Genomic DNA, 25,264 nt, shown 5'->3' with positions numbered 1-25,264 from the left:
CTGGGGAAAAAATCCCCATATAAGTGGACCCAAGCAGTTCAAATCCATGTTCAAGGGTCAACTGACCACATACCTGTATCTGACAGATACTATTGAGCAACTGCTATGTACTAGGCCCTCTGAACATGGTAACGATCAAAAGGGAGTAGTTAGAACAGAACTAAAAGTTTTAAAAATTTTATTACTCACTAACCAGGCTGAACATAAATACGCAGTAAGCACCAAACTGCAGGGTCGCCATCTACTTCTAATTCATTTTTAGGTTTTATTCGGTTAAGTCCCAGGACTCTGACAAGGAGAGCTAGGCATTCAAGTAGTTCACAGTTGGGGCATATTCACTAAAGAACGGATGTAGAATTCTTGGTATTCCCATCTGTTTCAGCCCCTGATGGAGTCAGGTAAGATAAAAATCATATGGATAACTGTAGGGTTGCTCAAGGTTCAAAGAGAAGACAAAGATCTATTTAAGGGGAAAAGTAAATCTCCAGAATGCCGGCATATGTGGCAATGAAAGAGAACTGAATGCAACTGAACATACAGGGAATTCACCAAAAAGTTACCGGTTTTGTGCCATATAATATTGCACACTAGGTTTTCAATCATTCTTTTTTGTAGAGAAAAACACAGAGGAAAAAAACTGCTATTTTTTTCTACAACTATGTAAGTCTCCACAACTTCATTTTCCAACAGGAAAATTTCTCCTGCCTCACGCAATCCTGAGGCTCTTTAATGAATACCCATCATTATGCTGGACTGGCCATTCTGATCCAAAATTTGGATTGCCTTGGAAATAATAGCCATCAGAATTCACAACTATTACACCACACTTCTAGTGGGGATATGTAAAAAGAAAACTACAGAGTTGGGACCACATATTCCTTACAGACTTGAGAAACTAAAGGCATTCAACCTGGCTGCCATTTCAACCATCAAAGGTCATGTGCTACCAACAAGAAGCCTGAGAGGAATCAGACCACAAGACAGCCATGTGCTGTGTTACAGACAAGGTGCCGAATGAGCATTACAGAAACCATGGTAGTTCCTTAGTACAAGTGTGATTACTTGCCGAAGTATAACACAGGTAACTAAATAATAAATGTTTTACATATTCAAACCTTTTGAATCATCTTATGAAATAACTCTAAACAATAATGGTGGGAGTTTTCTAATTCCGTTTAAAACAATATCTTCATTTTTATATTCAAAGGAAAGCACGTAATAATAGAAATTTTCATAACGATGGTATGATGATGAAAATGATTTCAGAAACAGAAAATATCACCCAACAACATGGACCAGACAAGCAACAAGGATATACTGAACAGCACCAGGAAATATAGCTTTATTTTGTAGTAACTTTAAATTCAGTTTAAGTTATAAAAACACTACTTTTTCTTGGATTCACTATTTTGTACACCTGACACTAATGTAATATTGTTCATCAAGATCCCTGGTAGCCTAGTGGTTGCGATTCTGGGCTCTCACTGCCACGCCCAGGTTTAATCCCTAATGGGAAACTGAAATCCCACAAGGAGTGTGGCACGGCCAAAAAAAATGTTAACCAACTATACTTCAATTTTTTTTTAAAAATGAAAAAAATATGGACTATTTCTGGTCCATAAACTTAAATCATAGCAGGTCATACATGAGAAATTCAATATTCTTGGATTTTTCAGTCTGTTTTTGTTTTATATAAGAAAAATTACTGATAGAAAATTATAAAGAAAGGTTCAACTAAATTGTAAACCCCTAATAAAGAAAAAATAAATGAGCACTAGTCAGATATTACACTGTGTATTTCAATAAACACTATCTAATTTCTATACTCTTAAGAGGTAAGTATTATCCTTACTTTGGAAATAAAGAAACCACAGCTCAGATATGTTAAGTAACTTAATGGCAGACCACCTTCTCTTACTTTTTTAAGGTTTAGTTCAATGCTGTATTAAATAACATTTATGACATACAGATTCTTGTAAAGTCCATCAAGACAGACTCCAAACTATTATCTCTTATAGCACTTAACATGGTAATGCGTCCCAATATTTGCAAAAACAACAACAACAACAATGAATTAAAACTAGGTTCTGCCACTTATTAGTTGAGTGGTATTAGTCTATAACCTCTCTGCGGTAAAGTTTTCTCTCATAAGAATTATACCAACACTGCAAGACTGCTGTGAGACAGGGTTGGTTTCTTTGCTGACACAGTCCACAGTGTCAAAACTATGGTTTCTGCAGTAGTCACGTATGGATGTGAGAGCTGGACCATAAAGAAGGGTGAGCACCAAATCACTGATGCTTCTGAACTGCGGTGCTGGAGAAGGCTCTTGACAGTCCCTTGGGCAGCAAGGAGATCAAACCAGTCAATCCTAAAGGAAATTAATCCTGAATTCACTGGAAGGACTGATGCTGAAGCTGGAACTTCAATACTTTGACCACCTGATACGAAGAACTGACTCATTAGAAAAGACCCTGATGCTGGGAAAGACTGAAGGCAGGAGGAGAAGGGGACGACAGAGAATGGGATGGTTGCATGACATCATCAACTCAATGGACATGAGTTTGAGCAAGCTGCAGGAGATGGTGAAGGACAGGGAAGCCTGGCGTGCGGCAGCCATGGGGCACAAAGAGTTAGGACACGACTGAGCAACTGAACAACAACAAAGGGTTAGTTTCTCTACCTCCACGCTACTGTTTTTGGGGCCAGATAATTCTTTTTTTTTGGTGGGGGTGGGTGCTGTGTTGTGCACTGAAAGGCACTTAGCAACGTCTCTAGCCCTTATCTGACTTCCCTGGTGGCTCAGACGGTAAAGCGTCTGTCTACATTGCAGGAGACCCGGGTTCGATCCCTGGGTTGGGAAGATCCCCTGGAGAAGGAAACGGCAATCCACTCCAGGACTATTGCCTGGAAAATTCCATGGACAGAGGAGCCTGGTAGGCTACAGTCCATGGGGTCGCAAAGAGTCAGATATGGCTGAGCGACTTCACTTTTTTTCACTTTCACTAGCCCTTACCTGGCAAAAAGCTGGTAGCATCCCTCTCTACCAGTTGTGACAACCAAAACTGTCTCCAGTCAAAATGATGGAGAATGGAGTATTCAAGAACCACTGCTGTAGGTAAAAGAATTATAAAAATGAACTGGAAAAGTATGTGATTTTCTCTACTCTAGAGAATCCCCTTGAGATGGGAGAAGGGCAAAATTTCCTGAGCCAAGCCGCTAATGATAATACTCCTAAAAACAACAATCAGCAACACAAAATTCTAATAACTTTATGTGGTCTAGTAAAGATGGCTGCAAATTCTTGATTATGCCTCCAAATAAGAGAAAGAAATTCCCTACCTTAAATTCAAACAACCTAGGTGACTTCTTTCACCAAAAGAATGAAGCTGAAGTCATGATCTCAAACTGATGAGGTCACAAAAGGCCTGGTACCTTGTGCTCAGAAGTCCAACAACACTAAGACTGCCATGCTGGGAAGGCCACAAGTGTAGGCCCAGAGGTTAGGAGTTCCAGCTGAGCCAGGACTCCCAGCCTCCTTAGCAAGAGCAACAGGTGGATGAGTCTCCAGTCCAGACCACGTGCTAGCTAAGACTATCCAATGACCTTTGTTGATGCCTCATAGAAGACTTGCCAAGACCTGCTCAAATTCCTGATCCTCTAAATTTAATAAAATAGCTGTCATTTTAAACCACTAAGGTTTCAGATAAATTGTTTTCACATAATTTGTTCTATTTTTCATGCATATACTTGTCTTTTTTCCCCCATGAGAAATTTGCCTCCCCAACTTTATTTATTGAGTTATGGCTGCGCTGGGCTTCCCTATGGTGCATGGGCTTTTCCTAGTTGTGCAAGTATTCTCTAGCTGCAGTGTACAAGCTTCTCATTGTGGTGTCTTCTCTTGCTCCAGAGCTCGGCCTCTAGGTGCATCGGCTTCAGCAGTTATGGTGTGCGGGCTTGCCTGCCCCACAGCATGTGGGATCTTCCTGGACCAGGGACTGAACCCGTGTCCCCTGCAATGGCAGGCAGACTCACCATCACTGGAGTACTAGTGGAGTTCTACCTTTCCATTAAAGATTTTCACGTTTTAAAGAAAATCTTTAAAATTTATCATTATTAACTCAGATGAGGTCACCCAATTTCTATCAAAATGACAAACAATCAAGTGCTACTCGTCTCATCCCCCAAAATAAAGCCCTGAGGGAAAAAACAAGCAGTCAGTCTGGATTCCAGGACCAGCAAAACAAAAAGCACAAACACTGATGGGGATAAATTTCCACTGATTGTGTTCAGTAGACACTGGAGTCCTCTAGTCAGGAGCAAAGGACGGCAGGAGTCAAAAGGCAAGATTTTTTGGTTTTGTTTTTTAGTTTTTAAACAACTAAAAAGCTTTTTTCAGTCTGCCTGTATCCTTCCCTTGATTGCCCCTTACCAGAAATTAGCAGAACAGCTCATATCTTTGTCAGCAGGGTGAAATCAGGACAGCACAAAAGGCCTATGAGGGGAAAGTTCATGAAAACTGGTACAAACGGACTACCCTGAGGTCATTTACTCTTCTCAGTCCTTCTCCTCTCAGAAAACACTAGAGAACTGGCAGTGAATTAGGATACAAGGAGACCACCTCTTAAAATTTCTGAGAGTTTAAAAAACAAACCCCGATCAGAAGCAGCTTAACGCAGTAGTAGCCAACAGAAAAACAACAGCAATTCAATGCCAGGTGGCTGTTTGACCCGAGATCAAGCCCTTCCTCTCTTAAACTCACTCAGACCAACAAAAACGAAGGTCTGGCTGTTGGCCATTTCCTAATCCATATTATTAGACTAAGTGGATAATATTCCTTCCCAAAGAATTATTAGCTTACTAGCTAAAGTAAGTATTTGGAGCAAGCCATAAAACGGTTATAAAAGACGTATAATACACCAAACAACCTAACCACTAATGCAGAATTAGTGGATTAGATGTTCCAGGACTGAAGAGACCGAGGGGGGATGAGTAGTATGAACTCAGAAGAATCTAGGGAAAAGAATCAAGTGGAGGGACCTCCCTAATGGTCCAGTGGCTAAGACTCCACATGTCCGACACAGGGGGCCTGGCTTTGATCCCTGGTTGAGAAGGTAGATCCCAAGAGCCACAACTAAAGATTCCGCATGCCACAGCAAAGACAGGAGATCCTGAGTGCCATAACTAGGAACCAGAGTAGCTAAATTAAATAAATACTTTTTTAAAAGATAAGTCTTAGAAAAAAGAAGCATCAAGGGGAAATACTGAGTATGAAAAGAAGACATCAAGATAGGAGTTTCAGAAGGGAGGGAAAAAACAAAACGTTTCAGAAAACCAACAAACATATTAGGAAACAATGAGAATAAATTTCCCAGAATTAAAGACAGAAGTGAAGATTTAAGTGTGTCAAGAGCCAAACATGTAAGAAAAAAGCTCATCCCTAGAAATATTGAGTGTGAAAGTGCAAATGTTTAGTTGCTCAGTTGTGCCTGACGCTGAGACCCCATGGACTGTAGCCCGCCAGGTTCCTCTGTCCATGGGATTTCCCAGACAAGAACATTGGAGTGGGTTGTCACGCCCTTCTCCAGGGGTTCTTCCCAACCCAAGGATCGAACCCAGATCTCATGCACTGCAGGAGGATTTTTTACCATCTGAGCCATCAGGAATATTAAGAATACTGTGTGAGTTGATAGTACTTTTAAAAGTTTACATGTAATGCAGAAATATCACTTTTGGAAATCCAGAAGTAATCCCAAGTAATTCAGGAAAAAGAAAACAACCCTATATGCCAAAAAAATGTTTTATTGCAATACTTACTACAGTAAGAGGGAAACTCCCAGATACAACCTAAATACCTAACAACCAGGCAATAATTCATGGTTTAAGGATATATTTACAGCCATCGTCATAGTGTTGAAAAGAGGGTATGTCTAACAAATTTTACTATTTGAGCGGGATCTAAAAAATCCAAACAACATGAGAAATTCACATTAAAACTACTATGAGTATTTAATCTTCTAATTATTAAAACTTAAAAGTTTGCTTTTAAAAATCTGATAAGCTTGGTAGCTTGTGTTTTGATAATGTCTAGACTTCATCAAGAAACAGCCAATAACAATCATATTTCAGACAGAATTTACAGAAACATTAGCTTCTGAAAGTATTTATGGTATCTTTATACTAAAGGAGAATATAATATAGCTACTTTTTATTGCACAGGAGTAGCTTATGGCAGCTTTTGGACTTTATAACTAATAAAATACTGTATGGAAAATTTCAACATCTACTCTGCCAAAGAAAGTACTTGGTCTTATTTCTACTAAGTGCTTTATAGTTTTATCATTTTCATTAGCTCGGCTCCACACGCGACTACTGCCTGCCTTCGATTTCTGGAAGGCTGCCCCAATTCTTCTCTCCCAGGCCTTGTTGCCAGGGTTGCAGCTGCACAACCAATTCTTATTAAAATGTAAGTCTTTGAAATGCAGGTCTATGGAAAGGGACATAAAGGATTTCATTATCTTTTCTCAAAACTCACAGCGAGGATTACATCCCCACCCTTTCCAAGCCATTCCACTACTTAGCAGCCTTCTCCATCAACTCACACATCAAATATAACAAATGCAGCAGCTGTTTTAAATAACTCAAATAACTCATAAAGGAGTAGAACTGCATAATAAAGAACTTAATGTCTAGCAAAAAATACTTTTAAATGACTTCAAATACATATGATGTATAATATTATTTCAAAGTGACTTCCAGTGAGTATAATGTAATTATATAGCTGGATACTCACACAATGTGAGTAATAACACTTCTAAACACTACTACTAAATAATTCTAAAGAACAAACATTTGCAAGACAATACACACTTATGTGATGATAATTTCAGAAACTTCAAGTTAAGAAAAAAACTGCAAGTAATTGACTCAAATTGTAAAATACCTTATTAGCTCTTAATTTTGTTGTAGAACTACTCATGCCTCTAAAATTTTTTTGTAAAAGAAGAAAAAACCTGAAGAACAATTTACACTATTTTTCCTTTTCTTACTAAAATAGAATCTCATGTACTTTCGTGCTCTGGATAAAAAATCCCCTGCTTAAACACTGCTTAACTGTACTTTTAAAAGACAATTTATGACTAAATTCATCTTATGAGAAAAGTTAACACAAGACTGTCAAGATCATGAAGGTAAAACTATTTTCAATGAAAAGTATTAAGAGTGGTTAGTCAGTCTGTTGCAAAGCAAAATTGAGGTTTCTTTTAAAATTAAAACGTAACATTTTTAACACACCATTGGGATTCTTGTAACATGCAGAACCTTCAAATTGTAACTATATTAGAGAAAAGAAGTAAAGTTAGCAAAATTCATTGGGGTTATAGCTAGTCTGTTCCCTGCGTATTTCATTCCTGGTTAAATAGAAGAAAAAAATAGGGGAGGCAGAGAGAGGGAGGCAGAGACCTTTGAGGATCTCATTATACAACACAGACCTGAAGTTATAGCAACAAATCACACTGGAGGAAAAAAAAAAAAAAAGGAGTTCTAAAAAGTGACCACTCGTTGCATTTTTGATGACTGAACTGAAATTAAATAAATGTACCAGAAGAAGTACATTATATAATGATTTTAAACTTGTTAAAAATGCTGCCTGAGATCAATTCATGTCCATTTTCATGGCTACTATCAAAAAAATTAAACAGACAATAACAGTGTTGATGAGGATGTGAAAAATCTGGAAGGAACCCTTGTGCACTGTTAGTAAAATGGTAAAGTAGTGCAGCTCCTATGGTAAACAATAAGGCGGTTCCTCAGAAATGTAGAAATAATTCTGTTGCATGGTGCAGCACTCTCACGTCCAGCCACGTATTCAGAAGAACCGAGGGCAGGATCTGGAAGAGTACTGTGCACCCATGTTGTTACCAGCACTATTCACCTAAGACAAGAGGCTGCATCAAGGCAAATGTCTTTGAGCCAATGAACAGATAAACGAAATGCGATATACACAAAGTATTATCGTGATACATACAAACAGACAGTGGAGTCTTAAAAAGGAGGAAATCCCATCACATGGATGGATGAAGCTTGAGGATATTATGCTCGGTGAAATAAACCAGTCATAAAAAGACAGATGCCATCTGATTCCACTTACACGAGGTGTAAAACACTGAGAGTTGTTTTCTTTTCTTTTTGGCCACACTGCGTGCATGGCTTGTAGGATCTTAGCGCTCTGACCAGGGACTAAACCCAGGCCCAAGCTAAAATGGTCAAATTCACAGAAAACGGGGCAGAACGGTAGTTACCACGGACTGGCGACAGGAGGAAAAAGGGAGTTGTTTAATGGGTATAGAGTTTCAGCTTTGCAAGATGAAACAGTTACGGAGATCTGTTTCTCAACAATGTGACTATACTTGGCACTACTCAACTATACACTTAAAACTAAGATGGTAAATTCTATGTTACATGTCTTTTACCACAATAAAAAGCATTTTTAAAGTAACTGGAGGTCTCACCCTTACAGACTTTCATGAGTTAGTAAAGATGAAAAATGGAATGAACTTTTTTTTAAACTAAGTACTGCATATTAATCTGGGTTTTTGCTTGTTTTGGTCAGGTATGTAGGTAATATACCATCACAGTGTAAAACTCAAAGGATCATGAAAACTAAATTTCCTTCTCATCTCTATCCCTAGCCACAAAAATTCTCTTCCCAAGACACAGCTGCCAATATTAGCTTCTGGTATAAATACATTTCAGAGAAATTCTAATGATATACAAGAACATAAATAGATATTTTTTCCTTTAAAACATATTTTCATGGGCCCAAATACATTGTCACCTTGCTTTTTCATTCAACGCTTCATCTTGGAAATCAGGCAGTTTCAGAAACTTTAAAGAATACTGCCTCTCTCACTTTTGAAAGGCTGTATTTTATCTTCCAGGTGGTGTAACCCACTGTCAACAGGTGGGAAGTTGTGTTGTTTCTTTTTTTTTTACGACTACAATCATGCTGCAAGAAATTATGTTGTAAATTCACAAATGTGGGATATGAGACAGTGGGATTTATCTCTAGGATAAATTCAAGGAGTGAAACTGATGAATCAAAGGGTCTGTTTATATATTTTAATTTGGGGGAGGCATTTTAAGTTTTGACAGATATTTTCCAAATCTTCTAAGAAAATGTACATACATACACTCCCACCAACAACGCATCAGAGGGACTTGCCTGGTGGTCCAGTGGTTAAGAATCTGCCTTCCAGTGCAAGGGACTGGGTTCAATCCCTGGAACTAATAGGCCCACATGCCACAGACTCGATGCAGCCAAAAATAAACAAATACATTAAAAACAAAAAAAAGCAACACATTAGAACATCTGTATTACCAATCCTAAAAGGCTCCCCTGACTCCAGCATTTTAAAGGGAAAAAAACTATCCTTCTTCCCTGAAGTGGAGAACTAAAAAAACACACCCAGTATATCAGGCAAATATACTGAGTTCCATAAAATTAAAATCTACAATTTTGAGTAAGACTACAAGGGTTGATCTGCAGCCTAAGAAAAGCACTCATCCTAACAATCGCCAGCTAAGTCTTGGCTAGGCCTCTGCCAGTCTCACATTTTTTTCCCCAGAAATCTACTCTTATTCTATAGTTTTTGACCCAAAAAGCTTTATTTATATCAGCATCATAGTTATGATTTTTAATCAAACTGATTTAACTGGCCTAAGACAGTAACTGTCTACATTTTGGTGGATAAATCTCTAATTCTGGGAAAGTATAGAAATCAATCAGTATTAATAGTCACGTGCTATTAAATACATCCATAGTAACATTATTATCGTACTTTATGCTCTATCTACTAAGATATTTGAAAGACAAGAAAATTTGATATGCGAAATTTCCAAGTTTAATTTATTAAAACTTTTCAGAATTATAAATTTTAAAAAGATTTCTTTGCTCTACTGATAAATCTGCCTTGTTAACTGCCTGAAGTATCTGAGGGAATCAGAAAAGTTAAGTCAGAAGGTCTAAAGATGTTAAATAATTAGGTATGAAAGCGCTGCAATATTTAAGAAGCAATATTTAGTCTTTCTTATTGGGCATTAAAACTCAATGACAATATATAGCACTGAACTTTTCATTGAGTTTTATAGATCAACTTTTATTTTTTAAGGCAACCATCTTTAAAGAAAACTACAGAAATAGAGAACCATGGGAATATGATCCTGGCCAGGAAATGTCTATCTCTACCTTAAGTTTAACACATTTCATTTAGTATCATTCCCTACAAGCATTTTTTAGCAAACATGTGCACTAAAAGCATTCACAAATATTAACAAATAGTAGTAATAAGTGAAAATAGGTATCCTGCATGACTACTCTTCAAAGAAGAAATGGATGTCTTCCATCCATAAAGCACAGAAGACTGTATTTTCTCATGCTGCCAGAAAATACTCTTTAATCAAAACCAAAGGAGGGCTGCTTTTTTGATCTCCTCATGGAAAGCACGGCCTTTACAGTAAGGACATAGAGCAATAGCTACAATAAAACCCAGTAGCTATCAATCAATTCAGTTGCTCAGTCGTGTCTGACTCTTTGCGACACCATGAACCGCAGCACGCCAGGCCCTCCCTGTCCATCACCAACTCCTGGAGTCCACCCAAACCCATGTCAATTGTGTCAGTGATGCCATCCAACCATCTCATCCTCTGTCCTTCCTGTCTCCTCCTGCCCTCAATCTTCCCCAGCATTGGGGTCTTTTCAAATGAGTCAGCTCTCCGCATCAGGTGGCCAAAGTATTGGAGTTTCAGCTTCTACTAAGTCCCTCCAATGAACACCCAGGACTGATCTCCTTTAGGATGGACTGGTTGGATCTCCTTGCAGTCCAAGGGACTCTCAAGAGTCTTCTCCAACACCACAGTTCAAAAGCATCAATTCTTTGGTGCTCAACTTTCTTTATAGTTCAATTCTCACATCCATATATGACTACTGGAAAAACCACAGCCTTGACTAGATGGACCTTTGTTCACAAAGTAATGTCTCTGCTTTTGAACATGCTATCTATGTTAGTCATAACTTTCCTTCCAAGGAGTAAATGTCTTTTAATATCATGGCTGCAAACACCATCTGCAGTGATTTTGGAGCTCAGAAAAGTACAGTCAGCCACTGTTTCCACTGTTTCCCCATCTATTTCCCATGCAGTGATGGGACCGGATGCCATGATCTTCATTTTCTGAATGTTGAGCTTTAAGCCAACTTTTTCACTCTTCTCTTTCACTTTCATCAAGAGGCTTTTTAGTTCCTCTTCACTTTCTGCCATAAGGGTGGTGTCATCTGCATATCTGAAGTTATTGATATTTCTCCCGGCAATCTTGATTCCAGCTTGTGCTTCCTCCAGCCCAGTGTTTCTCATGATGTACTCTGCATAGAAGTTATATAAGCAGGGTGACACTATACACCCTTGATGTACTCCTTTTCCTATTTGGAACCAGTCTGTTGTTCCATGTCCAGTTCTAACTGTTGCTTCCTGACCTGCATACAGGTTTTTCAAGAGGCAGTCAGGTGGTCTGGTATTCCCATCTCTTTCAGAATTTCCCACAGTTTATTGTGATCCACACAGTCAAAGGCTTTGGCATAGTCAATAAAGCAGAAATAGATGTTTTTCTGGAACTCTCTTGCTTTTTCCATGATCCAGCAGATGTTGACAATTTGATCTCTGGTTCCTCTGCCTTTTCTAAAACCAGCTTGAACATCAGGGAGTTCACGGTTCACGTATTGCTGAAGCCTGGCTTGGAGAATTTTGAGCATTACTTTACTAGCGTGTGAGATGAGTGCAATTGTGTGGTAGTTTGAGCATTCTTTGGCATTGCCTTTCTTTGGGATTGGAATGAAAACTGACCTTTTCCAGTCCTGCGGCCACTGTTGAGTTCTCCAAATTTGCTGACATACTGAGTGCAGCACTTTCACAGCATCTTCTTTCAGGATTTGAAACAGCTCCACTGGAATTCCACATCTCCACTCGCTTTATTCGTAGTGATGCTTCCTAAGGCCCATCTGCCTTCACATTCCAGGATGTCTGGCTCTAGGTGAGTGTGAGTGATCACACCTTCGTGATTATTTGGGTCATGAAGATCTTTTTTGTACAGTTCTTCTGTGTTTTCTTGCCACCTCTTCTTAATATCTTCTGCTTCTGTTAGGTCCAGACCATTTCTGTCCTTTATCGAGCCCATCTTTGCATGAAATGTTCCCTTGGTATCTCTAATTTTCTTGAAGAGATCTCTAGTCTTTCCCATTCTGTTGTTTTCCTCTATTCCTTTGCACTGATCGCTAAGGAAGGCTTTCTTATCTCTCCTAGCTATTCTTTGGAACTCTGCATTCAAATGGGTATATCTTTCCTTTTCTCCCTTGCTTTTAGCTTCTCTTCTTTTCACAGCTATTTGTAAGGCCTCCTCAGACAGCCATTTTGCTTCTTTTATATTTCTTTCCCATGGAGATGGTCTTGCTCCCTGTCTCTTGTACATGATCTGAGCCACAGTCCGCTCCCGGTCTTGTTTTTGCTGACTGTATAGAGCTTCTCCATCTTTGGCTGCAAAGGATATAATCAGTCTGATTTTGGTGTTGACCATCTGGTGATGCCCATGTGTAGAGTCTTCTCTTGTGGTAAGGCTTATTATATATATGTATGTTAGTTGCTAAGTCGTCCAACATTAGGGCTACCAATTCTATTTACATAAGCATGGCATTGCCCCTCAGACGGCAGTTATTTCTGGGTACTTATACCTGGACCATTAACCAAAAAACTAGAGATTTAACATCAATTTCCATTTCCCAAAACTAAAAAAAATTAAGCAGACTTTCAATAATATTTTCTAGCCATAAATAAGGACAGATATTTTGGCTCCTATTGCCAGAACTGAAGAGCTGCTGCTGCTGCTGCTAAGTCGCTTCAGTCGTGTCCGACTCTGTGCGACCCCATAGACGGCAGCCCACCAGGCTCCCCTGTCCCTGGGATTCTCCAGGCAAGAACACTGGAGTGAGTTGCCAGTTCCTTCTCCAATGCGTGAAAGTGAAAAGTGAAAGTAAAGTCGCTCAGTCGTATCTGACCCTCAGCGACCCCATGGACTGCAGCCTTCCAGGCTCCTCCGTCCATGAGATTTTTCAGGCAAGCTAAGCTCCTTCTTGATTGATATTTACAAGTTATAGGATAAACCTGGAGCCATTTAGAGGCACTGTTTAAATGAATATACTATTCAATCTTCGCAACTTAATCATTTTCTATAATGTACACATTTCTTCATTCTTTCATATTTGGTGAGCGAATTATTCCTCGTGTCTGTGTGTGTGTGTGTGTGTGTGTGTGTGTGTCATTCCTAAAACCACCTGACGGTTTCAAGTAGGTTAGTACCCTATAGCAAGGTGCTATCACTCAGAATGAAAATTATAGGATGAGAAATCAGTCACATGAACAAAAAAATCAGAAAACCACAATTTAATATTAAACATGAATTTTCTTGATTTTCACTTGGTAAAATTAATATAACATTTCCCTATCACTAACGAAAACATGCTATCTTGATGCCTCACTAATTAGATAATCACAAAAATTAACTTATTCAACATATATTTGTTGAGCTCCTATTATATGCTAGGCTCACATATTTAAAAAACTATGTAAATATAAGTCAGCAAATTATAAAGTATAATAAACATATTTTTAATGCATACTAATAATTTACCAAAGATATACGTTTAAAGACTACCAGAGATTAAAATGGAAACACAGGGTAAGTAGATAGTTACTTACTGAAATAACTGAACTTTTAATTTTGAGCAATTATGACATGGCAACAATTAACACTTTGAAATATGGTCCTTACAGAAGTTAAAACAGAATTTTAAAAGATTCTTAATAAAATGGAAGTAAATTGATCTCTTTAACATTTGATTTATAAAGAAAACCAAAAGGCTGGCTTCATGCTCAGTGGTGAACACTGCAGACGTTCCAATTAATGTAATGTTTTGTGAAACATCAGAGGCATTAAATTAATGAACAAGACAAGATGCTCATTGTAATCACAATGTTCTATGAGCTCCAGCCAATGCAGCTGGTAAGCAAACCACGTAAGATATAAAATCTGGAAAGGATAAAGCAAATTATGATTCATTACAAATAAGGATTGCACTCCCAGAAAAGCTAAGTGTATCAGAAATTCTAAATGAATTTAATTAACAGATGAAATTTATCAAAAAGTAATAATCTTCCTAATGTTAGCAATACATAGATAAATTTAAGCTGTAATAGTACAGTAAAGAGGTAGTAGAGCTGTGGTTAAGGACACAGACCTCAGAGTCAAGCAGATATGAGTTGACATCTCAACTCTACCACTTCCTAGCTGAAGTCACCTAACGCCTTTAATTTTCTCAAGTGTAAAAATGAATATAATTTATCAAACAGTTAAGACAATGCTGAAAAGTACACTAAGCCTGTCATTTAATGAAAGACATTATTATTTGTATTATCAATAATAGAAAGCTACGTATCCATTCCATAAATAAAAGAGGTATTACGTTAAACATACACGAACCTTTCTAAAATCTAAAAAAGTACAAAATTTCAAACTATGGCTGGCCCCAAGATTTGGAATAAAGGATTGTCCTGTATGCTTCTCATGTCTTCTTACAAAAAACCCAATAACAACATATTACTTTTTTTAAAAGTCAACCAAAACCCTGGTTCTGCACAACTGTTTTACAGTTCCAAAGGAGTCAAGGGTTCAGCAAGTGTCTCCCCCAAAGAGCTAAATCAGTATGGATGATGGCTATTCCTTCTCCTCTAGGACTAAAGCATAGTTAGGAACCTATTCACTAGGAGGGCTGTTCTGATACTGTCAGCCTCTTTTTGTCACATTAAGCTCCACCAGTAATGGTACAGATTACATATTTGTTTACCACCTTAACTCTTGTACTTAATACCTGAAAAAAATCAAAGAAAGGATTGCATTATCTGCCACCTTGCACACCTGTATCAGAGACTTGCCTAATTCACAATTCAAGTCTTAGCAAGTCCTTTGAGTTATCATTATATGGTACAGAATAGGTTATAATAAAGATGTATATGCTATGATGTGAATGTCCAATACTTTGGCCACCTGATGCAAAGAACTGACTCACTGGAAAAGACCCTGATGCTGGGAAAGATGGAAGGCAGGACAACAGAGGATGAGATGGTTGGATGGCATCACCAACTCCATGGACATGAGTATGAGCAAGCTCCAGGAGTTGATGATGGTCAGGGAAGCCTGGCGTGCTGCAGTCAATGGGGTCACAAAGAGTCCAAACTGAACTGAACTGAACTGATGCTATAATGCTTTGGGACTTATTGGCTCATGTAACTGAATTAAGTCTAGGTATACCATCTGGAAAGGGAAATGGCAACCCACTCCAGTACTCTTGCCTGGAAAATTCCATGGACTAAGGAGCCTGGTAGGCTACAGTCCATGGAGTCACAAAGAGTCAGACACGACTGAGCAACTTCACTTATACCATCTTTAGGGAAGAACTGCTTCAGCATCTCAACAAAGGTGATCAGGGTGTGTTTCTGCTCTATCTCTTCCTTCCCTGTTGGCTTCTTACTCAGCTGACTTTCCTTTTACGGTTGGAAGACAGCTGCCGGGCTGAAATTCAGTAGGAAAAAAGGGACCTTCATCCCAGTATTTCTAGCAAATGTCCGAAGATCATTCTGATTGATTTAGATCATATGTCTGCTATGACTGCCAGAAGTTAAGACACGTTTTATTCCTACATGAAATAAAGTACTGTGGTGATCTGAACTTAGTCTACTAAATAATGACATTATTGAATTAAAAATAATGGTTCAAGCACATTATTCAACTTTCCCTATCTTCTTAAAAAGTTATTAACCCCCATTTAATCACAGAACAATAAAAAAGTAAATTCTTCCCTGAATATAAATCATTCAGAATGTATTGGCAGATTACAACAAAGGTTTATGATATTCCTTAACAAAGCTGAAATCAAAACTAGATTTTCAGGAAGAAAACAAGGTTCTTATTTCACTTTTTCAAGATTATAATAGCAGAATCTAAAGAAAACAACTACATGGATATCTTGAGTTAGAGGAGGAGGAAAGGTGGTTTTAATGAGTTTTAAAATAGAATCATCTTGGGGCTTCCCTGGGTCCAATGGTTAAAAGTCCACTTCCACTGGAGGAGGCACGTTTGTTCCCTAGTTGGGGAACTCAGATCCTGCCTGCCACCAGAAGCAGCCAAAAAATTAAAAAATAAAATAAATAAATTTAAAATAGAATCAGTTAAATACTCCATCCTGTGACTCAAGGCTCCTCAAAGACACTAGATCATCATCAACCCTCCTTCCTCAATCCCTGTGCACAAAACCAGGTCCTAAAAACAGAACAGAGATGCCCACGTCACGAAGTCTTTTTGTCAATGTGCATTGCAAAGCCAAATGCAAATTATTCCTCATTTATGATGTTCTTACTATGTCTCATTCCTATAATTAGCACAGAAAACAGAAGGTAAACGATTCCATCTCTAGTGACAGAGAAGATCGCAAAACCCTGGTGGCTCAGATGGTAAAGCTTCTGTCCACAATGCGGGAGACCTGGGTTCAATCCCTGGGTCGGGAAGATTCCCTGGAGAAGGAAATGGCAACCCACTGCAGCACTCTTGCCTAGAAAATCCCATGGACAGAGGAGCCTGGTGCAGGCTACTGTCCATGGGGTCACAAAGAGTCGGACATGACTGAGTGACCTCCTCTTCACCTCATGGGATTAAAAGCCAATTTTCAAACATATAAGAGAGGAGTTGATTTTCATGGCAAAGTTGAATAAAAACAAACAGCAAATTGAGTAGAACTAACCACCTGAAAATGTGTTACACACAAGTCATCTTAAATCAGAAGCCAAACTTCACTAGAGAAAAGCAGTGTGGTTAAAGAAACGTGCATAAAAAGAACATAATGATTTAAATCTATGAACTGACTTTCCAAATTCTCTACTGTTCAAATAATTTAGTTCAGTTAAATGTACAATGATGACTTTTTTAAGAAGACATAAATGTGTCACACACATCAGGGACATAAACACAGTCCTTGACATCACAAAGTGTGTAACGTGCTACAAAGGCAATACACACAAACATTACTAGACAGTTCAGAACATAATGACGTATAAACGCCAGCGCGTAAAAAGAAAGAGGAGAACCAGTGAACCGGGATGATTTCCACAGCAAGTAAAAGAAACTCTAAAAGCACAGCTGCTTAAACAACAAGACAGTTTCCTTTATCACATAATAAAGGAATCTACTGGGAAGATTACTGAATGTGAAGGAATAGTGAACTGGCCCAGTTCTGCTGCTAAGTCACTTCAGTCGTGTCCGACTCTGTGCGACCCCATAGACGGCAGCCCACCAGGCTCCCCTGTCCCTGGGATTCTCCAGGCAAGAACACTGGAGTGGGTTGCCATTTCCTTCTCCAATGCATGAAAGTGAAAAGTGAGAGTGAAGTCGCTCATTCGTGTCCGACTTCTCGAGCCCACGGACTGCAGCCTACCAGGCTCCTCCGTCCATGGGATTTTCCAGGCAAGAGTACTGGAGTGGGGGCCGTTGCCTTCTCCGGTGGCCCAGTTCTACTTCTCTGTGATTCTCTTAACTCTGCCCTCCTTTAGGTAAGGGAATAACCCTTCAGGCTGGCAGCACAAGGGCTACAACAGTTCCAGATGTCACATTCAAATAAAACAAACTCTGGAGGAGGGACCACTTCTTTTCCTTTTTCTCAAAAGCAAGAAAACCTTTCCCAATAGCTTCTCTCTGACTTTCCTTTTATTTCCAAAACTGGATCTCATGCCCAGTCCTTTGGAACAATCACTTCCAAAGGCAATGAGACCTACGTAAGGAAGATTAGACTGGATGCTGTAACTATGATGACCATCTCTTTAAAGATGGCTGAATGTATCAAGGAAGACAAGCCTTGGAAGATGGTATCATTTGGACTGGTGACAAAAAAAAAATGACAGAAAATATATAGGCAAAGGAAGGGATGTGTCTAACTGAAGAAGAAAGTCGAACTGCAAACATACATTAAACATACTGTTAGCAGTAAAGAATTCTCTTAAACCATGCTGGAGTCATTCTCTGTAACACAAAAATTAGCTTACTATTCGACAGTCAGTAAATGCTAAGCATGCAGGAGGAGTAGCCCTCTCTTTATGGGAAGGATTTAGATTAATCACCAGTGGGGATAGTCAGACTCACCACTCACTCCTTTCAAAAGAGCTATCTCTGGGTTGAGAACATTCCGTATTATGCATACAGATGACTGCAGACTCACTGTCAGTGGGAGTTGTTCCTTGATGGTTTCTGTTCATTTGGGTTCGAGGTTTTACTCAAAAATCCACACACTCACAGCTGGTCCTATCTGCAAATGAAAGCATGCAATTAGGAGGCAAAAAGCTGCGGGGAGCAATTCCTTCCTCCCCCACCCACCTATGATTAACTGATCCACATGAAAACTGAATTTAAACACCAGATTCACTAAGTCCAATGTTCAAACTAAGCAACTTATACTTCAAAGGGTGTAATGTGCTTATTACAGTTACCACCCTTTTCCATCATGCAAATTTACTGTAGTGTCCACAATATACCAGGTGGAACTCTTGTGTGCCGGGTAGAATCCAATACACATTTGTGTTTGGTGGCAGAACACAGGGTGGGCTTACACAGGGGGCTAAAGGAGAGCTGCCGACACTTATAAATTAGAAGACTTCACATAAAAATCAAATTATCTGACCTCTCTTTGAGGAAAAAAGAAAAAAAAACCAGAAGATCTGGCAATATTGGGCCCACTTTCCCACCTGGTAATAATCTGTTGGAGCTGATCAGCAGCTAATCTTTCAGATGGGACATGGGTTTTGCAGTTCTCCATACATGTCATCCGGAGAAGGCAATGGCACCCCACTCCAGTATTCTTGCCTGGAAAATCCCATGGATGGAGGAGCCTGGTGGGCTGCAGTCCACGGGGTCGCTAAGAGTCGGACACGACTGAGCGACTTCACTTTCTCTTTTCGCTTTCTAACACTGGAGAAGGAAATGGCAACCCACTCCAGTGTTCTTGCCTGGAGAATCCCAGGGACAGGGGAGCCTGGTGGGCTGCCGTCTACAGGGTCAGACACGACTGAAGCGACTTAGCAGCAGCAGCAGCAGCAGCATACATGTCATCACCCTCTTCTATCATAATCCAGCTCACGGTTATCTGTCTGGAGTCTGCTGGCATCTGAACTTGCAAACTCTGCTATTTATTTATAATAGCTCATGGGAAACATTTATTAGTATCAAAGCCAAGTCTGTTTTTCTGCCTTGTGGATACAATACAGCGTAAGAATAACCACGTTGGCTCCGGAGTCAGAGGTCGCTAGGTTTGATATCTAATGCTGCAAGTAACTATTTATGTGATCTCAGGTCTATTTTTAACCTAAAGTATATACTTCTTCATTTATAGTCCTCCAAATAAACATATAAGCACTTAAAACAGTCAACAAACAACAGGTCTAAAATCCAACATGTCCAGGCTGAACTGGTAACCCCAAATCCACTGCTTTCTGACAGTCTTTCTCATTTCAGTAAACTGGCCTGGAATCCTTGCAGTTTCAGTTCCAGACGCAAACCTCAAAGTCTTTATCATACTCTCCCTCATCCTCCCAAAGATCATCAAAATGGTTGATTCTCTAGATATATAATTTGAACAGATTCTAAGAGTCTCATAAAAACCATAAAAACAAACAGCAATTCCTCCCTAAGAATCAGTTACCTTCTTGAAACTGCCTATAAATTTAACTATTTAAATAATGATGGCTTGAAATTTCAAGGTCCCATATTGTAAGGAATATTTAGTATTCCATAAAAAGAAAATACTGGGAATGTTACATATCAAAGTGACACATTACATTTTATAAGCTTATAGTGAAATGAAGTCACTCAGTCGTGTCCGACTCTTTGTGACCCTATGGACTGCAGCCCACCAGGCTCCTCTGTTCAAGGAATTTTCCAGGCAAGAGTTCTGGAGTGGGTTGCCATTTCCTTCTCTAGGGGATCTTCCCAACCCAGGGATCGAACCCAGGTCTCCCGCACTGCAGGCAGATGCTTTACCATCTGAGCCACCAGGGAAGCTAAGCTGACAATAAGATGGGTCATTATGCTTAATTTGAATAATTAAGAAAATAGAAAGATGACCAGAACTAATGGAATGAATTTAGGAAGGTTACGTGATACAAAATCAATACTCAAAAATCAATTCTTTTCTATAGAACATTTGTTCACTTACTCTATATCCCAGCCATTACATTCCTAGGTATTTATCTAAGAAAAAGTGTACATCTACAAAGCAGCTTTAATTTTAAGAGCCAAAAACTAGAAACTCATCTTTCCACCAACAGATGAGTACATAAACAAAATATAAAGCCATTCAATTTAGTACTACTTGCAGTAAAAAATATTATACATTCATTGACATGAATGGATCTCAAAATTATTACGCTTAGAAGCCAAGAGTATACAGTATAGAATCCATTTATATAAAATTCCAGAACCACAAGTGACAGAAAGTAGTTCAGCTGACTGCCTGGGAACAGGCAGGGTATGTGGCCAAGAGAAGAGGAAAGGCCTACAAACAGCTTTTGCTAGAGACATTTTTATTACATTGAGTGTGGTGATAGTTTGATGGGGGGTGGGTGGGGTGGGTGTGGGTGTGGGTGTGTGTGTGTAAATTAACCAAATGGCATACTTTCAATATATGTAATTAATTTTAAGATAAATTAATTCATTGCAAGTTAGTAATTGGTAGCAAGACTGATTAATATGAAAAATAGAACCCTTTTAATGCATTAAGTTTGTAAATCATGGCCACATGTACACCTGAAGCTAACACAACACTGTTAATCAACTACACGCCAATATAAAACTTTAAAAATTTTTTAGAAAAACTAAAAAAGAAAGAAAATTACGGTCGCAATCTCTCTTCAGAAATAACTCTTTCAGAAGTTATATACATATATCTCATGCATGTAAATCAATTAAGTTAGAACACACCCTCACACTGAACATAAAAAAACTCAAAATGACTTAAAAACTTAAATATAAAACACCAAAAACTTCTAGAAAGAGAGGCAACACATTCTCTGACATAAATCATACCAATCTTCTCTTAGGTCAGTCTCCCACGGCAACAGAAATAAAAGCAAACTAAATAAGCAAGACCTAACCAAGCTTATAAGCTTTTGCATAATGTAAACAAAAAGACAATCTATAAACTGGGAGAAAATAGTTGCAAATGATGTGACCGTTGAGGGCTTAATTTCCAAAATATATAAACAGCTCATAGAACTCAACAGCAACAAAAAACAACTCAATAAAAAAAGAACAGATCTAAACAGACATTTCTCCAAAGACATACAGATGGCCAATAGGCACATGAAAAGATGCGCAACATTGCTAATTATTAGAGAAATGCAAACCAAAATTACAATGACATTTCACTTCGCACCAGTCAGAGTGGCCATCGTCAAAAATTCTACCATTAAAAGATGTTGGCAAGGGTGTTGAGAAGAGGGAACCTTACTACACTTTGGGTAAAAATGTAAATTAGTGCAGTCACTATGAAAAACAGTACAGAGGTTCCTCGAAAAACCAAAACCAGAACTACCATGTGATCCAGCAATCCCATTCCTGAGCATATATCCAGGCCCCTATATTCACAGCAGCACTACTCACAACAGCCAAGACACTGCAACAGTCTAATGTCCACTGACAGGTGAGTAGATAGAGAAGATGTGGTACGTATATACAATGGAATATTACCTAGCCATAAAAAGGAACCAAATGTCATATGCAGCAACATGGATGGGCCCGGAGATTATCATACTAAGCAAAGTTAGTCATAGGAACACAAATACCATATGATATCACTTATATATGGAATCTAAAATACACATGAACATATCAAAGAAACAGACAGACTCAGAGTCACAGAGAACAGACTAGTGGTTACCAAGGGGGAGGAGGGATGGGAGAGGGACGGACTGGGAGTTCGGATCAGCAGACACCAACTGTCATATACAGAATGAATAAACAAGGTCCTACTGGACAGCACATGGAGCTATATTCAATGTCCTGTCATAATTCCATTATGACAAGTCATAATGGAAAAGAATATGAAGAAGTACATATGTGTAACTGAACCACTTTGATGTACAGCAGAAATTAACACAACACTGTAAATCAACTACACTTCAATAAGAAAATAGATCCTGGAGTCAAACTGTCAAAGTTTGAATTCTGGCTTTGCCACTTATTAGATATGTTGATTTTCGGCAAGTTATTCACCATGCCTCACTTTGCTAAACTGTAAAATAGGGTATAATGCATAAGGCAATTTGCAGTCTCAATTAGGTTAATACATGTAAAGTGCTTGAAACATGGTCTGGCATAAAGTAAGCCCTCAGGAATGTGGACATCAGAGGGGAACGGGGTTTAACACATGATACAACATTACGAGAGTAATTTTCCTAGCAACTCACAGGACATTTTTAAATACATATACAGATTTGCAGCAACTGCAGTATGATGTAGTGTTTGATAAGAGTTTACCTGTATTTTGTTTATGGTTAGTATTAAGCCATTTCATTATTTTCAATTTTGACTGCCATAGAGAACTGCAGCAAAATATTTTACTTTCATGAGACAGTTTCATCAACTATACATGAGGACAAGGCCACTTCAGAGAATTCTTGTAAGAATGAAATAACACGTATCAAGTGTTTACATCCTTGGCACATGGTAGCTACAAACTGATACTATCTCATTATGCTATTACTGTATACAGGTCCATATATATAATATGTATATACTGTGTAAGCACATTACAACTAGAGCATTACTAACTGTCCATCCAGTACTTATTTGCTTAGACTGTCCCAGTTTGCACAAGTTTTCACAAAGTAATTATTAAAAGCCACTCCCCTTTCTATCACAGTATGTCCCAGTTTAAGATGATAAACTATCTCAGTATGTCCCAGTTTAGATGATAAATTATATGATCACCCTAATATGTAACTAAAATACTTTCAACATTTTCCTTCTATCTAGATCTTCATCCTCTTAATGTGCCCTTATTCCCTTTATTGGGACATTAGCTCTTTGCTATTCAAAGCACCATCCACTTTCCACACAGAAATACGCACTCACTCACTCACTCACTCAGGCTCTCATCTCCTTATCCAAGTGACTGGTGACCTCAGTGCTTCAAGGCCCGCTCCCTCTCTGGTCTCATACACCTCAGCAAGGTCACACTTCCCAAAACCAATCTTTCGGAAATTCCTATCTGTTTTTCTGATTTGAATTCCAGATTCAAACTTAGGGAGCTGGGATTTCCCTGGCAATCCATTAGTTAATACTCTGTGCTTCCACTGCAGGGGTGGCGGTTCAATCTCTGGTCAGGGAAGTTAAGAACCCACATGCCAAGCTGTATGGCCAAAAAAAATTTTTTTAATTAAAAAATAAATAAATAAAACCTCAGTGAAACTAAGCCATGCCCGTGGGGCAACCCAAGACGGGCGGGTCATGGTGGAGAGGTCTGACAGAATGTGGTCCACTGGAGAAGGGAATGGCAAACCACTTCAGTATTCTTGCCTTGAGAACCCCATGAACAGTATGAAAAGGCAAAATAATAGGATATTGAAAGAGGAATCCCCAGGTCAGTAGGTGCCCAACACGCTACTGGAGATCAGTGGAGAGGGAGCCACGTGCTGCGATTCATGGGGTCGCAAAGAGTCGGACACGACTGAGTGACTGAACTGAAGAACCTAAAAACATCACCAAAGTATTAAAACTTTAGCGCTCTTTAGGGATATCTGCATTTTAACTCCTAGAGAAATGATACCTTAATCCAAAGTAGAGAATGTTTAATAACATGAATTTCAGTTACTGTGATAGGTGAGTAGGGAAGATCATTTGAGGACCATTTTCTTTCCACAAATCAAAAAATTTAGGTGGGCTTCTACCAAATATGTATGTCGTAAACCTGGATTTCCTCCTTTGCGGGTTCCCAAATAATCCAAAGACACCAAAGGCTGCAGCTCAAACACTAGACAACAGTTCTTGAGGGCTGTGTCCAGTGCCCTCCTTCTTTCATGCTACAAACGCTCCCCTGGTCATTTCAGCCACTCCTGAGTTCAACTACTATTCAGATACTGATGCAAGTCCCATCTCCAGCACAAAGCTCTGCAGCCTCACATACCCAACTGCGTACAGCACTTCACCCTTGCCTCTAGCTTCACTGAACTTCCTCCCCGCCAGTCCTCTACTGCATTCCCATTCAGCTCCCTCACCTACCCAGTTCCCCACACCAAAAACAAGGGTATTCATTATCCTTGCCTCCTGCCCTTCATTCTCTCCCTCCATAGCCAAGTAACCAAATTCTCTCAACTATTTTTCTAACCTGTTTCTTCTCAACCCCAAAGCCACCAGTCAAGGTCTGGGCACCACCACTATGTCTAAAAAGTTCCATAATAATTGTGAACTGATCTCCTGGTTGCCTGTCTCAGTCCCTCCAGTTCATTCCCATTTCAGCTAGAATGATCCTTCTAAAATCAATGTCTGATTGTGTTTTTTTCCTACTTTAATACACCCTTTAATGACTCCCCATTATCCTTAAGAACAGTTCAGTTCCTTAATATGATTTCCAAGGGCCTTTATGATTTGGTCCCCATTTTGGTCTTCAACCTCATTTACTGCCTCCTCACTTCCTAACTGTGCATTCAACCATTCTCAACTTCTTTTTGCTTCTCAAAAACACTAGGCTCACTCTCTCGCTCGCTCGCTCCTGGAGCATCATACTTGCTGACCGCCTCTGCAGGACATACTCTTCAGGACTTGACATGGCCATCACTTCCTTTAGGAAGCCTTCTCCAACCCTCCAAACCTATGACGGGCACTCTTCCCAAGTATCATGTGGGCACTTACACTGCAGAGTTTATCAGTTCTGGCGTACCTACAAACCGGGAAAGGAGGTGTTACTTAGGCCCAGAATTTCTGATATAGAAGTTCGAGAATATGCCATCCTGTTTTGGGTGCCCCATCTTCAGAGACATTAACAAACTAGAATGCATCCAGAGAAGAGAAAGCAGGATGGGGCAGAGTCTGAAAACTGTGTCACATAGGAGAGTTAGCCTAGCAAAAAGCA

General features: G+C 39.2%; 1 protein-coding gene across 7 annotated transcripts in view; it reads right to left on the bottom strand.

The window, feature by feature from the left end:
* Window positions 1-25,264, bottom strand: part of CDC42SE2 (CDC42 small effector 2) — a 118,051-nt gene that overhangs the window by 68,277 nt on the left and 24,510 nt on the right. For 5 of the 7 annotated variants that reach the window (XM_040241797.1, XM_040241796.1, XM_040241799.1 and 2 more), the window contains one exon: window positions 18,286-18,448. The exons of 1 other annotated variant lie outside the window; for it this stretch is intronic. The gene's annotated coding sequence lies outside the window, so the exon portion shown is untranslated. The remainder of the gene's footprint in view (window positions 1-18,285; window positions 18,449-25,264) is intronic. One more of the 7 variants, XM_040241798.1, reaches the window with a different exon arrangement.

Source organism: Oryx dammah, unplaced genomic scaffold (genome assembly GCF_014754425.2).
Source record: "Oryx dammah isolate SB20612 unplaced genomic scaffold, SCBI_Odam_1.1 HiC_scaffold_5, whole genome shotgun sequence".
Taxonomy (NCBI): Eukaryota; Metazoa; Chordata; class Mammalia; order Artiodactyla; family Bovidae; genus Oryx; species Oryx dammah.
The sequence above is the reverse complement of the archived record's forward strand: the minus strand, read 5'-3'. Positions and strand labels throughout refer to the sequence as shown.